Here is a 22,658-nt window from a genome sequence, read left to right on the forward strand (position 1 = left end):
GTAACCATGCACCATTTGCTGACCGTGCTCCTTCATTTCTCAATTCTCCTTGAAGTCCTGCAATGTAGAGTTTGGAGTGTTTTCATAGTTTTTCATTGTTGTATGAATCTCATGCCCAGTGTCTATTTCATGAGGCATTGTGTCCACTGACCACACCCTCTTTTCCTTCTTTGTCGTTATCCATGCTCGTTTGGTTGTGGTAATCGATGCTTTCAACTTTGAGTTGGAGAATGTCACCTTCCTTGTGGAGACATTTCAAAGTGCTGCAAAAATGAAAAATAACAGGCGTGACCAAGAACATAGTTGCACACCACAGGGCAAGTGCAAAGCGAACTGCTGGGCCTGTAAATTATTGTTGTCGAAGGACTTAAATGTAACATTGGCTTTCAAAGACGATACTTTTGTGCTGTTGGGCCATGTGCTGGAAGCATATGAAGAATGCTTTAAGTTCTGCAATCATTGAACGGTCTCCTTTTAGTGCTCACTTTTTGTAATTCTTTAAAAAAGAAGAAAACTGGAAATTTAGTGCAATAGTCATGAAACACAATACCAACTATAAGAAATTGGTTGTTGGTTGACTGGGGTGTGAGCCCTGGTCAAGCAGCCACCACAATCCTTGTCAGGGTGAGGCACAAGCTAACCCTAAATTGACCTATGCTCAGTATTTGTGTAACACTTTAAACAGTAATAGAGTGGATCCTACACCATGTTAGAAAAATAGAACCTTCTTTAATAAATAAGACCAGACCAAAACAACAAAAATCCAATCAGTAGATCCGGAGATTGAAAACTTTAAGTTGTGAGTAAAAATAGCGGCAAAAATCACAAGGCGCAAACTCTGGATATCTGGTTGCGCCAGACTGGGACAAAGTTACAAGTTCAGGCTGACCGCAGTGGAGCGCAGACCGGATACAGAGACCCAGTCAGGCCTGCTGAACAAAGTACCTTAAATCCTGGTTTGCGAAGCATTGCGCGGATCTGTGTCGAAGATGTGACACGCAGCCAAAGCAATGTCAGTTACGAGATGCAGCAAGGCTGTGATGCAAGGTCCTGTGTTATCGAGGATCCTGTCAACTTATACCTGCAATGTAAAGTGCGGCGTTGACGTTACGTCGCGGAAGTGCGTCTGATCTGAGGAACTGCGAGGCTGCGATGCAGAGTCCATCATCGAAGCTGCCGTCGATGCGGGATGCGAGAGACTGTGCTGAGGATACGTTGTGCAGTGGCGGTTTTGATGAGCTTTGATGTGATGCAGGTCTTTGCGACAGGTCTAATCCATGCAGCAGCGGTGATGTGTTGGTTCTGCTTGGGTTTGCGCCATGCAGTATAGTAGTGGATCACAGAGCCTGGTACAGCACTTTAATCCCACTTCCAATGGTACAGGACTGGGGGTTGCCCCACTTGCCAGAGTATACTCACAGATGGCAGAGTCCAGGTCCAAGTGCAAGGTTGTTGGAGGCCTATTGAGTTCTGGAGGCATCAGATCAGGAGGCCCGCCAACTAGCCCTTGGAGTCACGTTGGGGTTCTGGTTTCAAGACATGCTGGTCCAGTGCTTCTCACCCAGACAAGAGGGTAGCAGGTCAGCACAGCAGGCCAGCAATACTTCAGAGCAGCAGTCCTTTCCACGGCACACCAGTCCTTCTGGCAGGGTATGTCCAGAAGTGTAATGGAGAGTTGGTGTTCGAGGTCCAGTATTTATACCCGGTTGTGCCTTTCAAGTGGGGAGAAGCTTTAGGAGGCAGGTCTTTGAAGTGCACAAATGCCCAGCCTTCCTGGCCCTGGCTCCAGACTAACTACAGGGGGTATGCAGCCCTTTGTGTTGAGGCAGGACACAGCCTATTCAGGTGTAAGTTGGGCTGGGTCCAGCTCCTTCCTCTCATGCTGCCAGTGATGGACCATCCAGTTACACCTTACCTCCCTTAGTGTGTGGCTGTTTAGGAGGAAGACACAGAGCCCAGCTATCAACTACACCCATTCATGTGACCCAGAGACAGGCTTAAGATACCAAATGGCCAAGGCAGGAAAATGCCAGCTTTCTAAAAGTGGCATTTTTAAAATTGTAATTTAAAACCCGAAACACCATAAGTTAAGATTTATCATTACAATTCGAAAAACACCAAACATGAACTGGTTACCTGTTCCCATGTTAAATTACACCTATAAAATGTTAGAAGGTAACTCCAGTGTTATCCTAGGGCAGTGATACTCAAAGTATGGCCCGGGGGCGGCTTGCGGCTCTCTAGACCCTTATATGCGGCCCCCTTGGGGAACAGCAGCACGAGCTGCTGTTTAGTTGCTGAGCACTAACATTTCGATATTTTTTTTTTTCAATAAATGAGCAAGCATTTATTAACCTGCAAATAAACGCTTGCCCGTTTATTTAAAAATCTTTTAGACCTCCTCACGTTGCCTGACCCACCCAGACCCCTACGCACTCTGCTGGCATCAGTGCGGCCCTCGGTCACACCACAGACTGTACTTTGTGGCCCCTTGACAAATGTTTGTGAGTACCCATGACCTAGGAAGAGGTAGGCCTTGCAGTAGTGAAAAACAATTGAGTTTTTCTCTAGTAACACACGTACACCACAGAAGTACATGTTAAGTTTGTTATGTATACTGCACACGGCCCTCTGGGCTGTCCAAGGCCCAGAGGCCATATGTATTAAAAAGGAAGGTTTGGGCCTGGCAAAGGTGAAACCCCGAAACCGGTCCTAGGATGCTTGTTTCCAGTCCAGGGAGGACCTGGCTTGGCATTTAGGCCCAGATCTCTGTACTGGGGTGAATGTATGACATTGTTCTGCATTCTGTCCATCAACTGTGTTTTTTTTGCAAAAGGTTGATTTTGCCAGGTCGACATTACAGTTTAAATCTGCACACAAAGGCTGCAATGGCAGGCTGAGACATGTTTAAAAGTCTACTTGAGTGATGGCACAATCAGTGCTCGAGCCCACTAGTAGCATTTCATTTACAGGCCCTAAGCAGCGGTATTGCCACTTTTCTAGGGACCTACAGGTAAATTGGATACAAGACAATCTTACCATATTTTAAGGAGAGAGCACAAGCACTTTAGCACTAGTTAGCAGTGGTAAAGTGTGCAGAGTCCTAACATCAGCACAAATTAAATCCACAAACAGGAGGGTTGAAGGCAAAAAGCTGGGGGGTAAACAATACCAAGGATGCCAGGTCTGACACCATCTTACACCCTAGGCTTGACCAGAGCACAGGGATTAAGAAAAATAAGTGGAGGGACTAATTTGCATAGGCCATGCACAGCGATGTCACAGGAAGCAACAACCTTTAATTGTATTAGCTTTTCTGGTGGATTTCTGCAGCTCTTCTGTGTAATTGGTTCAATAGTTAAATAACCTAAGCAACTGTATACTTGAAAAAGAATTCATTTCATGAGTTATAAATCATTTATCTATTGCTTGTATTCTATAATCCATATGTTCAAACCCTTTGCTGATTGAAAATTGTAAACTCATACATGCATGTAAGAGTCATGCATGGATTGTTGAATATTCAGCCATCTAAATACATCATAAGTATTCAGACACCCTCTGACGTGCAGAGCAATGCTCCCGCCTCTATGTGGAAGCACTTTGAAGCAGTATTAGGAGTGTATGAGAACCCCAATTAAAATAAATGCAATAACACACCCATTACATTACATGGACATTACATTATGTGGTCACTCTATTACTTTCATATTTGGAGGTCTCATTCATTTTAGGGGTGGCACAATAACTCAGAGGTATTTATTTATGATGCATTCAAAAGAGAGTAACCTGGAACTTGAGCTGGGTTTTCAGCTCCAGAATGTCATACGTTTTAGATCTGGCTACAGACAACTTTATCTGTTGAATACCTCCTGTCGTCATTTCTTCAAAAATTATTTCAAAAGTACAGAGAGAGGGAGACAGAGGGAGAGAAAATGAGAGAGAGAGCGTGTGAGAGAGTACGAGAGAGGGAAAGTTAGAGGGACAGAGAGAGAGGGAGATGGCTTTAGGTCAACCCTGGTGAGCAACTGGCTCTCATACTTTTTGTTGATTTGACATTACTTAGATGGGCTTTCCATCAATGCCATGGTATTTTGTGCATGATTAGATTGTCTTATTTGTTTTCCCATTAGGTTTTAGTGACGGGACATCGAGTAGTCCTGTTCTGGGAATGCAGATTTGAAATTGTGTGTAGCTGTCAATTGAGAGCCAGCATGTTTTTTAATCTGTTTACTTAGCTCACGTAATTACATTTCAGTTAATTGTTTATGGCTTTTTTTGTTTAGGCAGTGAGTGCTGTTTGTTTACCTTAGCCAGACATAAAGACATAGTTCCCGTCAGTATTGCCCTTGCATGTTCATTAACTTTGCCTTGTTGTCATGGTAACATTATTGTATGTATTCTGTTTTTTTGTGTGTTTTTTTTTTGTTCACAATGTAATAAGGTGCGTTTACATGGATGTTCTTAAAGATGCAAGGTAAATACTGACATTTTGCCAAAAGAGTCTACTATGTAACATTTTGCTGTGAATGCCTTGGATGTTAGCCACTTACAATCTTGACTGCTTTTCATAGCACTCTTCTTTCAGGGAATAACTTAAATCTGCTAATGCAGTCTGTTCTATAGATTGGCTACTCATAGCTCCTATTTTGTTGGAACCCAAAATGTTACTTCATTCTTGCATTTTTATTCTAGTGCAACTGGGGCAACACACACAAAAGCTACCCAACCAGTAACAAAACTCTTCCTTAACAAATGACCGACCTATTGTCTTTGTCAATGCTTGTTAAATTATGGCATGAAGATCATACAAGCTATAACACATTCACAAAAACAAATGTTCACAAAATGTATTCAAACAATTTCCCTTTTTTAGGTCTCATCTGAGACAGTGCATTTACTGCTGCTTGTGAGATCTTTTGTTACTCAAAAAAACCTTCAAAGGACCTAGAGCCCGGCCATTACCTCCTATTGGTTGGCATCATCGTCAGTCTTATTTCCTTGCTTCTCATTGGACTGTGCGCTCTAGCTTCAAAACAAGAATAACTTTATTCGCTACAATTCTGTAGCATAAAAGCATGAAGTACACATTACAAACAAGTAAATAACAGCTCATCCAAATAATTATAGTAAAATAACTGTATAGAATTCATAAACAGAACACACGGTGGTCTCAGAATATTGCATATTTCATTAATGTAACTATTTGCCATATAAAAAACCCACAGAACAGCATGTAAGAGGACTATGTTAACTGGTGTAAAAACAGCAGGGCAGGTCTGCATTGGGTAAATTTAAAATCTTTAAAAAGTGGCATAAAAAACTTTCTTCTAGGTGTCGGATAAAAGGAGCAGAAAAACATAATATGCAAGGTCGACTGGACAGGCTTGCCATCGCGAGGACAGAGCCTCAAATTCCTTAAAGTGCAACTACTAGCTGGAAATCCCACCAAAAGTGGCAATAAATTAAAACGGAATCTGGTGAGTGCAAAGCGCTGCTGTCTGTTGAGGATGAAAGAAAGGTAATGTTAAAGACCCTAGTGAGTGTGTACCAAATTATATGGGAACACCGACAGTTTGTAATTATCTAAAGAAGCTCTCTTAGATGAGCCGTTTTGATAATATAGTTATGTAATTAGACCCTTTACAAATGTTGGGCAGGATTCTGGGGAATCAGATGGGCCTGAGTGTCCTATCAACTCTGAGGCCACCTTCATGTAAGCACGCCAAGGGATAGATAGCTAAGGCCGCATCTAGTCGTAGACTATCTTTTATAATTCGTATGGTAGGAACGGTCTCTTCCCTTGCCCAGATAGAGCCATAATAACAAGGGAGATGCATTGATTCTATCCTCAATATAAGGTGTCCCCAATTCCGCATGGCAAATAGCATTAGGACAACTTCTGTGAACTGCCAACATAATCTTCAAAAAGTTAATTTCTACTAGTTGCAACCTATGTACATCAATTATACTGTACATATACTGTCTATCAGGGGTCTTCAGCCAGTAGCTCGTGAGCTACTGTAGCTCTGAGCTACCTCTGTGTAGCTCCCCTGTGTGTAGCCCAACTTATTAAATTAGAAAGCTTTTGCTTGGTTGAATTAATATACATATAAAAAATGGAGATTATACAACACTAATATTATTAGTAGCTCTCAATGCGTTTCATTGAACATAAGTAGCTGTCATCGCAGAATGGTTAGACACTCCTACATTGTCTCTTTAACGGATCATGAATGAAGTACTGATTTAAATGTCATTATTCGTGTCCTTCCTCTGCTCGCGCACAAATTCAGGCCCATCATTTTGGTGTTGCTTCCCCCATCTTTGTTGCATTCTCCTCTCTGGAAAGCATTGCTCTGCTTATAAACATGGCACGCCTCTCACATCAGAAAAGGAAACAATGCTTTGAAAATATAGGGTTAATTATTCGCCTTGTAATCTTTTTCCAAAAGGAAACAGTCTGTTTTATTATGTAAACAGCACTTAACAGTGTTGTAATTAAACTAAAGATTGGGTTATGATTGATTGAAGGTTTTAAACACAGAGTTTACTACAAGTCGACAACATTCTTGGCACAAAAAGAACCGTGCCTCCAGACTCGCTTGAAGCCACGCTCCAGTCGGTTTGTTCAAAGTACGATCGGATAAAATGGAATTAACTTGCCTTTTATTAAATTTGTGATGGTTATGACAACAAGGGTCAAGTACATTTGTGGTTTGTCTCGCTTAGTCGGTGTGTCAGAAGTTATTTCCACGGAGAAGAGTCCAAGAAAGAATGCGCTTTCTACTTTTATTCATCTTTTCTAAAACAAATACATGTAAGCGCACACTACACCAGTCTGAGATTGAGCATGTGTACAGGTGACCTATCCACGAGAGATGCAGGTTCGTTCCAGTCTCCATGTCTACAACATGCATTTATCCACTCACAGAATGCTGGCTGGAAGTTCTTGAATTCAGCCTTTTTAATTGAATTAAAATCCGAAGAAAGGAAGCCAATGAGAACCTACGAATGCCCTTTAAAAAGTCAAACATTTGAATACTGTTCTACAGGTCCACAGACTATAGAGGAAGTCTTGCCCTCATTGTTATGATTGCGGGGTCTGCAGTCTGAAGTTTGATACCATGAACCCATTTTTAGGGCTCGCGCCCTGCGTTGCAGGGCGTAGCACGGCTCGCGCGGGGCGAGAGCCCTTTTGTCCGGGGTTTGAAAATGGACCCTGGAATCGCACACGCTCGTGCGTGTGCTTTTCCTTTTGGGTTTCGTTATTGGGCTTTGAGTGCGTGTTTTTTTTTTTTAACAGAGCATACAATAGGCCAAAGGCGGGCGCATTGCTCCGCCCATGGCCTATTGGTGTCTGTTACGCTCACCAAAGCCCATGTGGTTTCAATTATCGTGCCCAGACATGGGTGCGATAATTGAAAACATATGGCTCACTGTGGTGCGCGCGCGCACACCACTAGCAGACGTGTTTTTTTTTTTTTTTTTTTACAAAGCGATCAATCGCTTTCAGTGCCGCTAGCATTCTTCTGCACTGCTCTTATTGGGGTGGACCTCATTACCAGCTGCATCCAGCCTTGAGATTGCATTGAATTTAGATATTTTTCTATAAGTAGGTTGTGGCCTTCCTTATGAGCAATGCAGATAACTAACTGGCGTAATTAATGCTCAAAGCCTTCAGCCATTATGTATTTATATATTTTAAAATAAGACGGCCGTATTGGAATCAGCCTAATTAAGTTTTCAGTAGCATTGGCCAAACAGCCCAATAGGAATTTTTTTGTGTGGTAATTGCCAAAGTCAGCAGCGTTTCTCTTTAGCAGACCGAGAAGGGCACGGCAGGGCAAAGTAGAGCAGTGACGATGTTGAACGGTCCTAGTTTTTGATTGAGGCAGCCTCAAACTGACAGCAGATGGAATGGGGACTGGCTGCCGACCAATGAAATTCTCTGTGAATGAGGAACAAATTTAATGTTCTCTCTTTAACGATTAATTATAAATAAACTGAAGCAGAGCGCGGATAGCAGCCGCCTCTTATTGGGCGCCTCCCTCGAGAGGTGGCCCAAGATCAGTACCCAAGCCCGGCTCCCTCTCTCCCTCGGCGTTGCCTTATTGAGTCCCAGGGCCCATATAGAACATTTTTGTCTCTCTTCACGTTTTCCGGCTATGATGTCATGCCTCGAAGTGGGTATGATTCATCCGAGGGTTGCCATGGAGACGGGCGGCATGCTGCTGCAGCGGGGCCAGCAGCAGTGATTCATAGACTGTAATCTGCAGCCAGTGGCGGTGCAGCAGCTGGGGGAGTGTCACTCGCACACAATAGCTGCCTCTGCTCAAACACAGGAAGCCCCTCAGAGCCCGGATCTTGAAGAGGCCGGTATTGACTTTCACTGGCACCGGTTCAGCGGGAAAAGGCCAAGCGAGCACGGCTGATCACACAAGCACAGCGTGTGTGCTGTCTCTCCCGCAGCAGGATGAGAGGAAAAGCAAGCGCGAGCGAGCGCAGCACGGGGCCGTGTGTTTGGCACGTAGACATGCCTGTCACGTGAAAAGGCTGCAGGTACAGGAATAGATATCAAACGACCCTCTTCGTGGAGGAGCTTTCGCCCTGATGTTCTAGCCTCCAGCTCTAAGCATGCTGGGATGTATAGGCCCATCCTTTTAACTAGAATATTGAAACTACGAGTCCCAGGATTCTTAGCAATGTTGGTCTGAAAATCCAAGACAGTCTGGAAGTCAACCTATATGATGCAAGCCCTGCTGAAACCCATTATTTGATTGATAATTTATTTTTCTAAGCACTTTATGTGCCCCTCTAAACACTTTAGAGTGCTGGTCTTGCATGGATGTTTTTGACTCGTGCCAGGCTCGGTGCTATAGTAAGGCAAAATTAGGCCAACTCTTAAGAAAGACACGCCCTGCAGTCAAGAATTATGTTTATCCTGAAAACGTTAAATATGGCCCCGTTGACAGAGAAAAGTGATTCAAAAATGCCAATGTCGCACCTTGCCTGTCGTTTGCACACAAGCCTTCTGGCAGAATGTGCAAAAGTTTGTTTGCCGCAGCCTGGGCCATGAAGTTGACCTGCAAAGAGTGGCCTCTCTGGTTTGTAACATTCTTAACAGTGAGAGCCAATAAAATAATCATGAAGTCTCGTGATGAGATGTCACATGACACTTGGAATTGATGTTATCAAGGAAGTGGTGGCAGGGAGGTCATAGAAATACTTATCCTGAAGATCATAGAAATGATTATCATGAATGTATAATGCTTGAAATTGCCGGAAAGACTCACTAAAAACATTCATGGTGGTGTCCACACATACTATGTAAAAGTGTGTTTGCGCCAAAAAAGTGCAGCACTGGTCTGCTCGGTGTGGATGGGCTTCTCAACCAGTGTTAGAAGTGGGCGGGATCAGAAGGGCACGACGTATCCCTACTTTTAAAAATTATGTTAGTCCGTTCCCCTACTTCTTGGTTTTAAACAAGCATTTGTAATTCAATAGGTCTCGCATTATTAAAGTTTGAGCTATTGGCATTGCTAAATAATGCAACACCATTAGCTCAAACTTTAATAATGCGAGACCTATTGCATTGCAAATGCTTGTTTGAACGTTGAGTTGGCTATAAGAGCCCCCATAAATTGAATCTGATGCTAGGCCACATCTTACGTGGGCCATTTTTTTTAGGAGAAAGTGTAGTTCTTAAATTTTTAACCGTTCCTAAATGAATCAATATTTCACAGACTATTCTTCAAGACCACCGACTCGGTGTAGGAAATGTGCCTTTTCTGCCTCATCACCTTAGGTTTTTCGATCTTTTCTGGACCTCATTTTTGCTGCATTTAGAACTCTGTGCATTTACCCCTGCTAAACAGGAGTAAAGTGCCCTGTTCCCCTTTAAACATTATTAAATTGGCTTAGCCCCAATTGACTTCAATCAAATTGTCTATAAGAAAATTCACCAAGAGCCTGGAAGTAAAACTTATGGCTTGCTGCACTTATTGTGCCTTCCACAGAGTGGGCATATAAAGCCTGGTTTTAGACCGATCATCAGCAGCCTAAAAAACCTCATGACAAACCAACCCTTTTTATGAGGTGGGAAACTCTGCTTTTACATATTAATAGTTAAATATTAATGTCACCCCTTAATACACCTTGTTGCCCCAAAACCTACGTGTCTGATATTTAAAAGTGGAACATGTTCAAAATTAAAATTTGCATGTTGTTCCACCGACAAGGCACTCACTGGCCGGGTTGCAGCTGAATTCTAGAATATGTACAGCTAACAAACTGTAACTTTTGACTGGAAAAGACTACAAAAGACATTTAAGTACTATATATAATATCGTTTAAAAATCCAATTTAATGGCAAAGTTGAATTTTTAATAAATATTTAGGAAAAGTAACTTTCAAAACGTTATCTTTATAATCGCTTGATCCTTTATGCATTAGCCTTGGCCTACTGACCCGGTACTTGGTTTTAATGAGGAATGAAAACTGCTCCCAGAGCAGAGACAATAGTCAGGGTGTGGAGAGGTCTTTTTCTTCCCCTTGCAAGAATAACAGTTAGGTTGGTACCAGGAAATCAATTAATTTCTAAAGAGGTCTGCCCTTTCACAGGTGAATGTAAGGTGAGCCCTGAAGAAGGCAACCCTTTGGCACCCCCACTCAGTCAGGCTGGCACCAACCCAGTGAGATGGGATTTACCCCAGAACAGTTTGGAATGGCCACACAGGAGATGTACATTGCCCTGGCCGCACCTTTGGGTGGGCACAGTCTCTGCACAAGAGAGGACAGGTTTTTCCATCTTGAATTTTAGGAGTAAGGTGCACTGTGGGATTGTTTACAATAGGACAAACTGGAACTGCTGCAAAAGTCGTGTTGCTTCCGGGAACTTCAGCCCCATTGGTTAGGTAGGATCCAGGAATGCCAGCCTGAAATGTGGTACCCCAAGGTACCCACTTCAGAACACTTTTCATAAGAGTACTAGACCTACTGTTCTTGGCCTGAGAGGACCACTGAAAGACTGGACCTGCTCCTTCTTGTAACCAGGACAAAGAAGTGTACTCCAGTGGTTAATTGGCTGACCACCTGTGTGTTTACAGAGGTGCAAGTAGCTACAAGAGGCATTTTTCCTGAAGTGGCCAGTTGATCAGTACCAACCAGACCTGGACTGGACCTTGCTTTTGTGGCCTCTGCTGCAGTGGCGTAACAAAGCCTTCTGCAGCCTGAGGGGGCCCGAGCTCTTGGGGGCCCCCTCAGAACAGTGCCTTGGGCTGAGAGCTCCTGAGTGAGACCCGAGGTGGGTGGGGGGCCTCTATATACTTTGGAGAGGGGCCCCTTCCAGTTATGTTACGCCACTGCACTGCGGGAGTGCGTGCTCTTCCTTAAGTGTTGTCCTATAGGCCCTGGGAGCCTTAGAAGTGACCTAGAGGAGCTGCTTCAAGAACACTGTAAAGTTGGGACTTAAAAAATATTTGGACTTTGAAGACCTGTAGAGCTCTCAGGGAGACCTTGTGGCAAATGTGTCCTATTTTAATGCACCTTCCCTGGATATAGCTTCAGGCTTGCCTCACTTGAGGAATTTGAGCTCCATTAAAAAAAAACATAAGCTAAAAATCTTATTTACCAGGACAAACCCGCTTGGTATTTCAGACCTGTGCTCTATCGTGGTTTGCCTGAAATCGCACCTAGATCCGGGTCTGTTACTTCAATCGACTATCATTGGCTCTTACTATTTATTGGCACTATTTTTTACATAAAACGTAAAAAATTAATATGTCCGGTTCTCAATTTTGTTGTTTTGGTGTCATCTTGTTTTTTAAAGGTTACTGTATTTTTCTTATTTTGTTTGAGATTTTTGTTGTTTGGTGTTTGACTTTGTTACTGTTTTGGTACTAAATAAATACTTAACTCATTGCCCTGAGTAAAGCCTGAGAAGAAGTTTAGGCGTACCAGGATAAGACACGCGAGTAGTTCAGTCACTGCAATCCAGAAAATTAATAACAGAATTTGATGTTCAGAGAAGAATTTCTGATCCTCTCTTCTGTACATGAATATGGTCTAAAATCATTTAATTTAAAGTCCCAACTATTGTAGATGGTTAAATCTAAAGGGATCTCAAAAATCAAGGAATTGCACAAAATTGGAAAATGCGTGAAATGCAGGAAGGTATCAGCATTTAAGAAGCTCGTTCAGGAGTCTTCTTGGGATAGGAGGATATGTTAGCCTAAGCCGCACTCCGCATAAAATCAAAGGGGATAAGCATAGAGGTCTGCACCTCTCAAAGACCAAAGGGGAGTGCTCCTGCCATCAGATTGTATGAACACCAGTTATTACCACAATAATCTCCTAAGTAACACCTCTCTGTTTGCATCATCAAGGGCTCCAATGTCCTTTTCATTCTCACGTTGTGAGCTGCAACATTTACCAAGAACCCAGGCCAAACCAGGGAATGATATTGTCCTTGGATACCTGTGACTCCTTGCAACATTAATAAATGGAAACTTTCAGTTGACACAATGGCCATCCATGTTCCTTGTCAATGTAGTTTTTATCAGGCTCTCTCTTTCTATCACTAGTACAGTGCTGTATCTACCTGCAAGAAAGAGACATGAAAGCAGAAAAAGGCAAACAATATTTTATGCAGAAAGAAATACGGGCCTAATCATGGCAATTTAAAGTATTAAATCAATGGTGCACATTCAGTATACATGTGCACATTCAACCACAAATAAATGGAATATGGCAGTACATTAGATTCATGATGCACTTGCATACAGATAAAATAACTTGAGTACTAGTGTATAACCATGGCTAAGAAGTGAACTACATTATAAATGCAAATCTGAAATATTAGTGCACCCATTACATAAATCCTTTTCATTTCTAAATCAAATTAAATACATTTTAATAGTGTGAGGATGGTTTTATTTAATCAGATAAATAATAGTCATTTAATAAGCTTAAGGCACACAGTGTATATACGAGTCTCTAATCCTACAATGAATGCACTTCAATAGTGATGTCAAGTGCAACACCGCATTAATGTTGTTAGGACACACAGAGTACATGTGTCAAGTGCACGTATATTTTGCGCATTTGTGACATGTAAGGGTGGAACCAAAATTATGCTGCTCCAGAGAGATGACCCTTGAGGCACCCTGCAGATGAGTTTGCAGGCATCCAAGGAGTAAGGTGCCAGGCTGACAGCCTGTGTTCTAGCCATTAAGGAGCAGATCCAATGGAGAGCAAGTCTTTTGATGCAAATCTCGTGCCGGCACCTGATGTGCATGGGGTGTTAGACAGTGTCAAGTGCTGCAAAGAGGTCCAGGACAAAGACGTTATCTGTGTCTCCTCTGTCAAGGATCATGTGACTGTCACCTGTGGCGAAAATTAGTGCTTTTTCTATACTGTGGTTGGGCCTGAATACGGACTGTGTAGTGTCGAGAAATTGGTGGTTGGTGACGTGTCGGTGATTAGTTTCTCTAAGACCTTTAACAGGTATGGTAGGAGGAAGATGGGCATGTGGTTGGAAGACGTGGCTTGGTCAGCAGATGGTTTATTGAGCAGGGGCATGATGGTGGAATGTTTCCACGTGCCCAGCAATGTGGCTGAGTCGACAGAGGTATGGAGGATGGTTGTTAGTGCTTCGCTGATCTATAGGAGTCCCTTGGTGGTGATGTGGTGGGGGCAAGAGTCAAATGGGGCCCTGAGTGCATGTTCTTCATGGTAGCAGCGATTTTGATAGTGGTGAAAGTGGGCCACAAGGTCAGAGTTTGTTTTTCAGGTGTGATGGGAAGTTGAGTTGCGACGGGGTCCGGTTGAGGGTCAAAGTTGCTTTATATGGAGGTTATTTTGTTACAGAAAAATTCCAAAAGCTCGTTGCAAAGGTCTTGGTTGGGGTGATGTTTGAATGCGGCAGGAAGTGCAGTGACAACTTTGATCATGGCGAAGATTTCCTTGCTGCTGTTAGTGCCGGCGTTGATGTGATCTGCAAGAACTGTGCGCTGGTGGTAGCGATTTAGAGCGGATTGTAAGATGTTTTTATCTGCAGTGAGTTGACATTTTCCCCATATCCACACCAGTTCCTTGCAGTCGCATTTCATCAGCCTCAGCATCTCTATGTACTAATGGCCTGTGTTCGGGCTCTTGCAGTTTAGTTGCACTCGAGGGGAGCCAATGTGTTGGCTTATGCTGTGATCCAGCAGCTGAGGTTCTTGATGGCTTTCAGCAAGATGCTGGTGTGCTGAGAGGGCAGAAGCCCACTCCTTCTATTCTACTTTTTCTGCCATCGTAGGTAGTTCCAGTAGTGGTAGGTCTGTGGTGGTGCAGTATGCGTATGTTGAAACTGACTGTGGTGCTGGGAGGATTGCACTTTCTGCCTGTTGAACTTGGAGAGTCGAGCTCTCTGCCTGTCGCATTGACTGACAGCACTCTCTGCCTATCACTTTGTGAAAACTACACTCTATGCCTCTCTCACTGGGAGAACTACACACTCTGTGTGTAGCATGGAAGTATGTATGTATGGACTTTATAGAGCGCAGGAATCACCCCCGAAGGTATATCTCCGCGCTAACATAGAAACAAGTCAGGCAGGCACAGATTCCAACAGCTCAAGCCTTGAATAATTCTGTTGTCAGGAGTTTTCTGAAGCGAGCAAGACTATGACATTTACGTAAATCCTCTGGCAGAGAATTCCAGTATATTGGCACCAAATAAGCAACAGTTTTGCCTCTAGTTTTTTTTTTAAACGCGGGACCACCAACAACTTTTTGCCTTCCGATCTGAGACACCGGTTCGGGCAGTACACTTTGAACTTGTCCGCCATATAACTCGGGCTAGTACCATAAAGAGCTCTGTGAGCAAAGCAGCAGAGCTTAAACTTTATTCTCTGGCGGATCGGAAGCCAATGGAGAAATTTCAATAATGGCCCGGGGGAGGTGCGTGGAGGTTTGTTAAGAGCTAGGCAAGCGGCCACATTCTGGATGATCTGCATTCTGCTAAGGAATGACTAATTTGCGGATGCCAATAACGCATTACAATAGTCCAGGCGACCAATGATCAAAGCCTGAATTAGGGTTCTACATACAGTTGGGGGTAGCCACATGAACATTCCGCGCAAAAGGCTCAAGGTATGATAGCAGGTCCCGGCAGTGGTCATGACTTGATCCTTCATCGATAAATGTACATCTAGCCGTACCCCTAGATTTTTTGCCACCGAAGTTGGCGAAGGGGCGTGGCCTAATGCTGTCGGCCACCACTCAGGGGACCAGTAAGTTAGTGCAGCACCAAACAGCAGGATTTCTGTTTTAGCTTCATTTAACTGCAGAAAGTGTTCAGCCATCCATTCTGCTATGGCTGACATGCCATTAGCAAAACGCTGATCGACTAACTCCATGTCCTTATTAAAGGACAGGAGTAATTGTGTGTCATCAGCGTAAGAGAACGGCGTAAAGCCGTACTCTCAGATGACTTTAGCAAGGGGGGGCCACATAGATGTTAAATAAGGTAGGGCTTAGACAGGAGCCCTGGGGCACCCCCTTACTAAGCTTCACAGTTTGAGATCGGAAAGGGCCTAGATTGATGGTTTGCGTGTGATGTTCTAAAAAGCTGACCAGCCAATCGAGAGCCATCCCCTGCAGACCGGCCTCTCTCAGTCGAAATATCAGTTTCTGTTGAGAGACCGTGTCGAAGGCTGCTGTTAGGTCCAACAAAACCAACATCACTCCTTTATCATCCAAGGCCATTTTTATATAATCTGTGACCCCGATGAGAGTTGTCTCGGTGTAGTAGTTGGATCTAAACCCAAACTGTGAAGGATCAAGGATGCCTTTGGCCTCAAAATAGTCAATTAGTTGAGTGTTAACATAGCTCTCTGCCATTTTGCCCATAAGCGGAAGGAGCGAGATGGGACGGTAATTGGAGAGCACTTCGGCCGGCACCTGATCTTTCTTCTTGATAGGTAGTACTTGGGCGACCTTACAATCTAAAGGCACACTGCCTTCACTCAACGATGTATTTAAGATCTCAGCAGTAGGGGTGGCCAAGAGGAGAGCAAATTTGTGGGCAGGCATTCTATCCAAAGGATATCCGGATTTCGCCTTTTTTAGTATAGCTTCCACTTTAGAGACTTCAATATCCTTAAAGTGTGTTAAACCTTCACCTGAGTCTACTAGCGGTGCTAAATCAGATTTAGTAAGTAGCACCTGGCAGACGTTTAGAGGGAATTGTTGATAAATTATCACACAGTCCCTGAGAGGGGGTGACCAGCTGTGCGCATTCCTTGGGATTGGTAAAGGAGTTCAGAATTTTGTAGAGATCCTTTGCATAATTTCCTGCCTGATTAAGTTTAGTTATAACATGATCTTTCCGTGCCCTTTTTAGATTCTTATGGTAAGCAGTGAGGGCCAGTTTAAATTAACATTTTTCTGTTTCCAACTGGGATTTACGCCAGGATTTTTCTAGATGTTTACATCTAGATTTTTCACTGCGTAGGTCATCTGTGTACCATTCTTCCCTTTTTTTACGCGAGTTACTGAGTTGATGTGTCATGGGAGCCAACCTGTCTATCACATCACGCATGGTATCATTGAAAACCCTAAGTTTCGTGGTACTGTCCATATGCTCATTCGAAACAGGGGGTACATATATTTTACTAAAAGATTCGGATATGACTCTGTGCCAACGCCTTTGGAGACCATATGAGGGGCGTCCAGCAATTAGAGGTCTAATGCTGCTGTTGATCCTAAAAGGAATCATAAAATGATCTGACCACATCAGTGGGCAAGCGGGATCAGCAACAATATGTAAGGATGTGGAAAGTATAATATCAAGCGTGTGACCAGCTGAATGTGTGGGCCCAGAATTGATCTTATTTAAGCCTAAAGGGGCCATATCAGCTAAAAACCTTGCAGCCTCTACGTTCTCCTTTTCTTTGCTATGGAGATTGAAATCTCCAAGTAACAGGAAGTGCTTGGATGTAATTATGTAAGGGCCAATTTTCTCCATAATTTTTAGGTTAACCCCTTCGCCGCGGGGGGCGTCGGCGGCGTCAGCGCTGTGCTCGTGATGAGCCCAGCTCGTCATGAGGCACAGTGGAGCTGTGCTCATGGCGAGCTGGGCTTGTCACGACTCCGCCCACTTATTGATTCTCCCGCACAGGCGGGGAATCAATTGCGTTTGGGAGTGCCGCGACCGTTATGACAAGCCCAGCTCGTCATGAGCACAGCTCCACTGTGCCTCATGACGAGCTGGGCTCGTCATAAGCATGCAGGCAGTTAAAGTCTTTTAGTGGCCCTGGCGGGCAATAAATAAGAGCGCCCTTTAAAGTTTCTTGGGGTGTCAGCTCGATTTTAAATACGCACATTTCCATCGTATTATCCACGATGGAATCAATCACTGTAACTTTCAACGCCTCTCTATATATTATAGCAACCCCGCCACCCATTTTCCCTACTCTGTCAAGTCTAAGGATCCTCTGGGAGTGCGAGGGCGATATCAGGCAGGGAAGTGGGTTTAAGCCATGTTTCTGTTAAAAAAACGAGATCTGGGGATTCCGAGCTCACCAGATCCCAGAGTTCGGTGGCATGTGTAGGTAACGAACGTACATTAGCCAAAAATCCCTTCCAGGAACAGACCTGATTTGAAGAGTGGGGCCTAGCAAGACTATTAGCCGTCCCACCCCTCTTTGTCGTGCTTTTCCTGCTAGCATTGTTGACCTGTGTGCCCGATGAGGTATCCGTGCAAGTAAAACGACAATGCGAGCAAGCAAAAGAAGCTTCCAAGTTAACAATTGTATGATCATACAGACATAATGACCTGACCTGAAAAAGTTGAGAGGACGTATAGGTAAGCCTAGGAGCGGTATCAGCCTGCGAACCGGCAGAGTTTCTGGCTCCTGGCGACGTACCGGCTTGGACGGGCGCAGACGGGCTTGCCTTTGGGGAAACTACGGGCTGTGTCTGTTGTACTCGGAGGCCTTCACTCTCTGCCTACGGCTCAGGGATTGCTGTGCTCTCTGCCTGATACACAGGAATGGCTCCACTCTGTGCCGTCAAACAGGTTTGGCTGTGCTCCCTGCTGGTCATACTGATAGGACTGCTCTCTCAGAGCTTGCACCATCAGACTGCTTACTGTCAAACTGGGAAGACCGCGCTCTCCCTACCTATCACAGTGGTAGCCTCTTACTCCAGGAGGGCTGCGCTATGTACCTATTACACATGAATGGCTGCTCAAGCAGGGAAGAACGATATCTCTACTGGTCGCCGAAGGAGGGCTGCTGTCTGCCACTCACACGGGGAGGACTGCTTTTTCAGCCTTTTGCATCTAGGAAGACTACCCTCTTTACCAAGCACAACAGTAGGGGTGCACTCTGTGCCTGTCGCACAGGACTGGCTGCTCTCTCTGCCAGTTGTGCAGGGAAGTCTGCACTTCCTTTCAGTTATTCTGAGAAGACTGCACTCTCTCTCTCAGTAGTGCCAGGAAGAGTGCTCTCTGCCAGTTGTACCAGAAGCACTGTTTTCTGCTGGTGGAGCTAGGTTTGAAGACCACTCTCTGATGGCCACCAAGGGAAGACTGCTCTCAATGCGAGTCGGGCTGGTAGAACTGCCCTCTCTGCTTTTCACTTCTGGGAGGACTGCACTCTGTGCCCGTTTCAGGGTGGCTGCTTGTTCTGCCGGTCGTGCAGAGGAGACTGCTCTGTGTTTGCTGGGCACGCAGGGAGGACATCTTGCTGTGCTGGTAGAGCTTTCTCTCTCTGCCAGTTGTGGAACGAGGACTGCCGTCTCCGCTAGACGCGCCCCGAGGACTGCCCTCTCTGCCAGTCGCAAGGACTGACCTCTCTGCCAGTCGCGTCGCGAGGACTGACCTCTCTGCCAGTCGCGTCGCGAGGACTGACCTCTCTGCCAGTCGCGTCGCGAGGACTGACCTCTCTGCCAGTCGCGTCGTGAGGGGTGCCCTCTCTGCCAGTCGCGCTGTGAGGGCTGCCCTCTGCCAGTCGCGCTGTGAGGGCTGCCCTCTGCCAGTCGCGCTGTGAGGGCTGCCCTCTGCCAGTCGCGCTGTGAGGGCTGCCCTCTGCCAGTCGTGCTGTGAGGGCTGCCCTCTGCCAGTCGTGCAGTGAGGGCTGCCTTCTGCCAGTCGTGCAGTGAGGGCTGCCTTCTGCCAGTCGTGCAGTGAGGGCTGCCTTCTGCCAGTCGTGCAGTGAGGGCTGCCTTCTGCCAGTCGTGCAGTGAGGGCTGCCTTCTGCCAGTCGTGCAGTGAGGGCTGCCTTCTGCCAGTCGTGCAGTGAGGGCTGCCTTCTGCCAGTCGTGCAGTGAGGGCTGCCTTCTGCCAGTCGTGCAGTGAGGGCTGCCTTCTGCCAGTCGTGCAGTGAGGGCTGCCTTCTGCCAGTCGCCCCGTGAGCGCTGCCCTCTGCCAGTCGCCCCGTGAGCGCTGCCCTCTGCCAGTCGCCCCGTGAGCGCTGCCCTCTGCCAGTCGCCCCGTGAGGGCTGCCCTCTGCCAGTCACCCCGTGAGCGCTGCCCTCTGCCAGTTGCGCCGTGAGCGCTGCCCTCTGCCAGTTGCGCCGTGAGCGCTGCCCTCTGCCAGTTGCGCCGTGAGCGCTGCCCTCTGCCAGTTGCGCCGTGAGCGCTGCCCTCTGCCAGTTGCGCCGTGAGCGCTGCCCTCTGCCAGTTGCGCCGTGAGCGCTGCCCTCTGCCATTTGCGCCGTGAGCGCTGCCCTCTGCCATTTGCGCCGTGAGCGCTGCCCTCTGCCAGTTGCGCCGTGAGCGCTGCCCTCTGCCATTCGCGCCGTGAGCGCTGCCCTCTGCCATTCGCGCCGTGAGCGCTGCCCTCTGCCATTCGCGCCATGAGCGCTGCTCTCTGCCAGTCGCGCCATAAGCGCTGCCCTCTGCCAGTCGCGGCATGAGAGCCGCCCTCTCTGCCAGTCGCTCTGCAAGGACCGCCCTCTCTGCCAGTCGCACCGCGAGAGGTGCCCTCTCTGCCACTCTCTACGAAGACCACCCTCTCTGCCAGTCTCTCCGCGAGGACCGCCCTCTCTGCAAGTCGCTCGGCGACAGGTGCCCTCTGCCAACGATCCGTGAGGGGTGCCCTTTCTGCCCGTCGCTCCGCGAGGAGTGCCCTCTCTGCCAGTCGCGCAGTGAGGGATGCCCTCTCTGCCAGTCGAGCCGCAAGGGGTGCCCTTTCTGACAATCGCGCCGTGAGGGGTGGCCTGTTATCCTTGAATTTCATATTGTTTATTACCATGTGTTTTCTCTTTTTTATCCCCGATGCCTGAGCTATTCGCGAGAACTGTAGCCAAGAAGGGCCTGTCCTTAGCCTGCTCAGGAGGCCTCATCCCAATGAATACTTGGGGGGTAAGTGGCATCGTTGGGGAACTCCTTGCGGAGATGCTTCTGAGAACCGAGCACAGGTGATGTTACCTCACCCCATGGCACCGCTGGTGCATGAACACGTAGTGGCTTTCACTCAGACTCTGGGGAGAAGAGCGAGCACCTGCTGCCGCTTTCATCAGCACCGGCAGGCAGCCTAGCGAGGCGGTCTCGCCCTGCCGCCTTCTCCTCGACTCTCGGCTTTGTGTCTGGCCACGGTGGCAGGCTCCGCGTCAGAGGATGTCTGCAACGGTGGCCTGAATGCAGGCGCGAGCTGGTGTGTGCACGAGGAGCGTCCTTGAAGGTAACTCACAAGAATGGGAGAAAGGAATGCCGTTCGCATGTTTCTCTCTCCCCGCTGGTCCTACCTCGCACTCTGAAAATAATGCTCGGAGCTAGAAATCTATCCCTGTGTTAGAGCCAAGTGTCTTCCAGCCATCTTACTCATTTCTATAATACGTGCGCGGCCTTTCAGTGGAAATTGTGAAATCCTGCCTATAACATTTCCGAGTTTTATGTTAGCAGTTATCATTTTTAAAAGTTTGTCTGCTTACAATGACTTCGGGGAGGTCTTTTACTGTAAGTGGGTGCACCTAAAGTCCGCTGTGATGGCTGGTTCACTCATTTTCCTGTCTAAAGTCACAATTTTTAATAATCCTGCACTCGAAATAGGTCCAGCAGTTGGGTGTAGAGACAACTCGTGCTCAAAATAGTATAATGTTGTACTTTAGGTTTTCTTTTCAGTTTTGTGGAGCACATAAAGCCGCCATGCAGTTGGTGACTTTGTGAAATGGGTAATGTCTTCTTTCTCCAGGCAGGCGTCCACATTCCTCACTAAAATCTTTCGTTTTTGTGCCCTAATGTATTTTTAGCTTAATTGACTGTAGAGTTACAGATGTGATGAACTGAAGACATTCAAGCAATCTAAAATCCGTAATGAGTGGATGACTAATCCAAAACATCTGAATAAAATACGATCTCACTCGAGATGACGACAATCAAACAAGTTGATTGTTAGACATTGACTGATCCAATTACACAGTTAAAATCTGAGGAGATGGATGGTGTTTTTGTTCACTTGCCCCTTCTGGTGCTTAGCAAGCATCACCCGTGGCTGCCTCCCAGGTTTGGTCTTCTGCATCTTTTGTTTGGGGTCACAGGTGCAGGGAGGGTGGTGAGAGTTGCTGGTACTAACAAAAACACGTAAATCCTGCTTACCTGCAATATGTTATTTTATCGGTTTGTTTCAGAAATGTTTTTTCTGGTTGGTACGAACACTGCGCAACTTATGAAGCTTCGTGGTGGACAAAAGATGACTTCAAAGAGCTGTTAACAAAGTTAAATGAAGTGAATCAAGATCGTGAAGGGTGAGTGGACATTGTGTGTGTAATATTACAGCTATACAGAGCTTCTTTATTTACGCGTGGAATGAGTGGACATTGTGTGTGTAATATCACAACTATGCAGAACGTCTTAATTTGTAAAGTATAGGGTTATAATTGTTTCTGATGTAAAGCAGCTGTTGACAGAGTCCATTGTAATGGAGGGGGTCCTGGCCGACTGCATAGTACGCAGACTTTAACTAGAGAAGGTGTTGCTCCCTTGCTTTCTTATTGGCCCTCGTCACACTGTCACAGACTGAGGAGCTCATTAGAGATTTAATCACCTTACAATGTCCAGTGACCCCCCTCCACCACATCTGTAGTGAATCTGTGTGCTCAATCGCCATCCGATCATACTTCTGGTATAGTAAATGCTTTGTTTACACGGCTGTTAGACCTGGCATCATTGGCATGAGTCTCTCCTCCATTTTTTTCTGTTTGCCTCCTCTGTTTACGATGTTTTTGCTGGATTATTGCTTTGGGCACTGTGCCACTGCTGATCAGTGCCACAGTGCAAGTGCTCCCTATGCTAAATTGTTACGTTGATTGGTGTTACCATGATTGGCTTGGTTGACTTACTGTTCAGACCCTAGTCTAGTGCACTGCGCGTGCCAAGGGCGTGTAAGTTAACTGCTGCTGGTGGGCTTGCAGCACTGGTTGTGCCACCCACAGAAGCAGCGTGCAAAATGTGTCTCAGGCCTGCCACCGCGGCGCCTGCGTGCAGTCCCTGACTGCCATGTCGACTTGGTAAGGAAACCTACTTACCAGTCTCTAAACCTTCCCTTTGCCACATTTCAGACACCTCTATGGTAGGCCCTAGGGCAGGGTGCATTGTTGGTAAAAGGTAGGTCATGCCCTGATGTGTGTGGCATGACCTAATAGTGAATTACAGCCATTTTCGTTTTT

At 46.0% G+C, this 22,658-nt stretch overlaps 1 protein-coding gene across 1 annotated transcript in view; it reads left to right on the forward strand.

The window, feature by feature from the left end:
- Positions 1-22,658, forward strand: part of DENND4A (DENN domain containing 4A) — an 811,018-nt gene that overhangs the window by 65,510 nt on the left and 722,850 nt on the right. Inside the window, exon 2 of the mRNA XM_085644632.1 lies at positions 21,621-21,737. The gene's annotated coding sequence lies outside the window, so the exon portion shown is untranslated. The remainder of the gene's footprint in view (positions 1-21,620; positions 21,738-22,658) is intronic.

Source organism: Triturus cristatus, chromosome 3_1, assembly GCF_964204655.1.
Source record: "Triturus cristatus chromosome 3_1, aTriCri1.1, whole genome shotgun sequence".
Classification (NCBI taxonomy): Eukaryota; Metazoa; Chordata; class Amphibia; order Caudata; family Salamandridae; genus Triturus; species Triturus cristatus.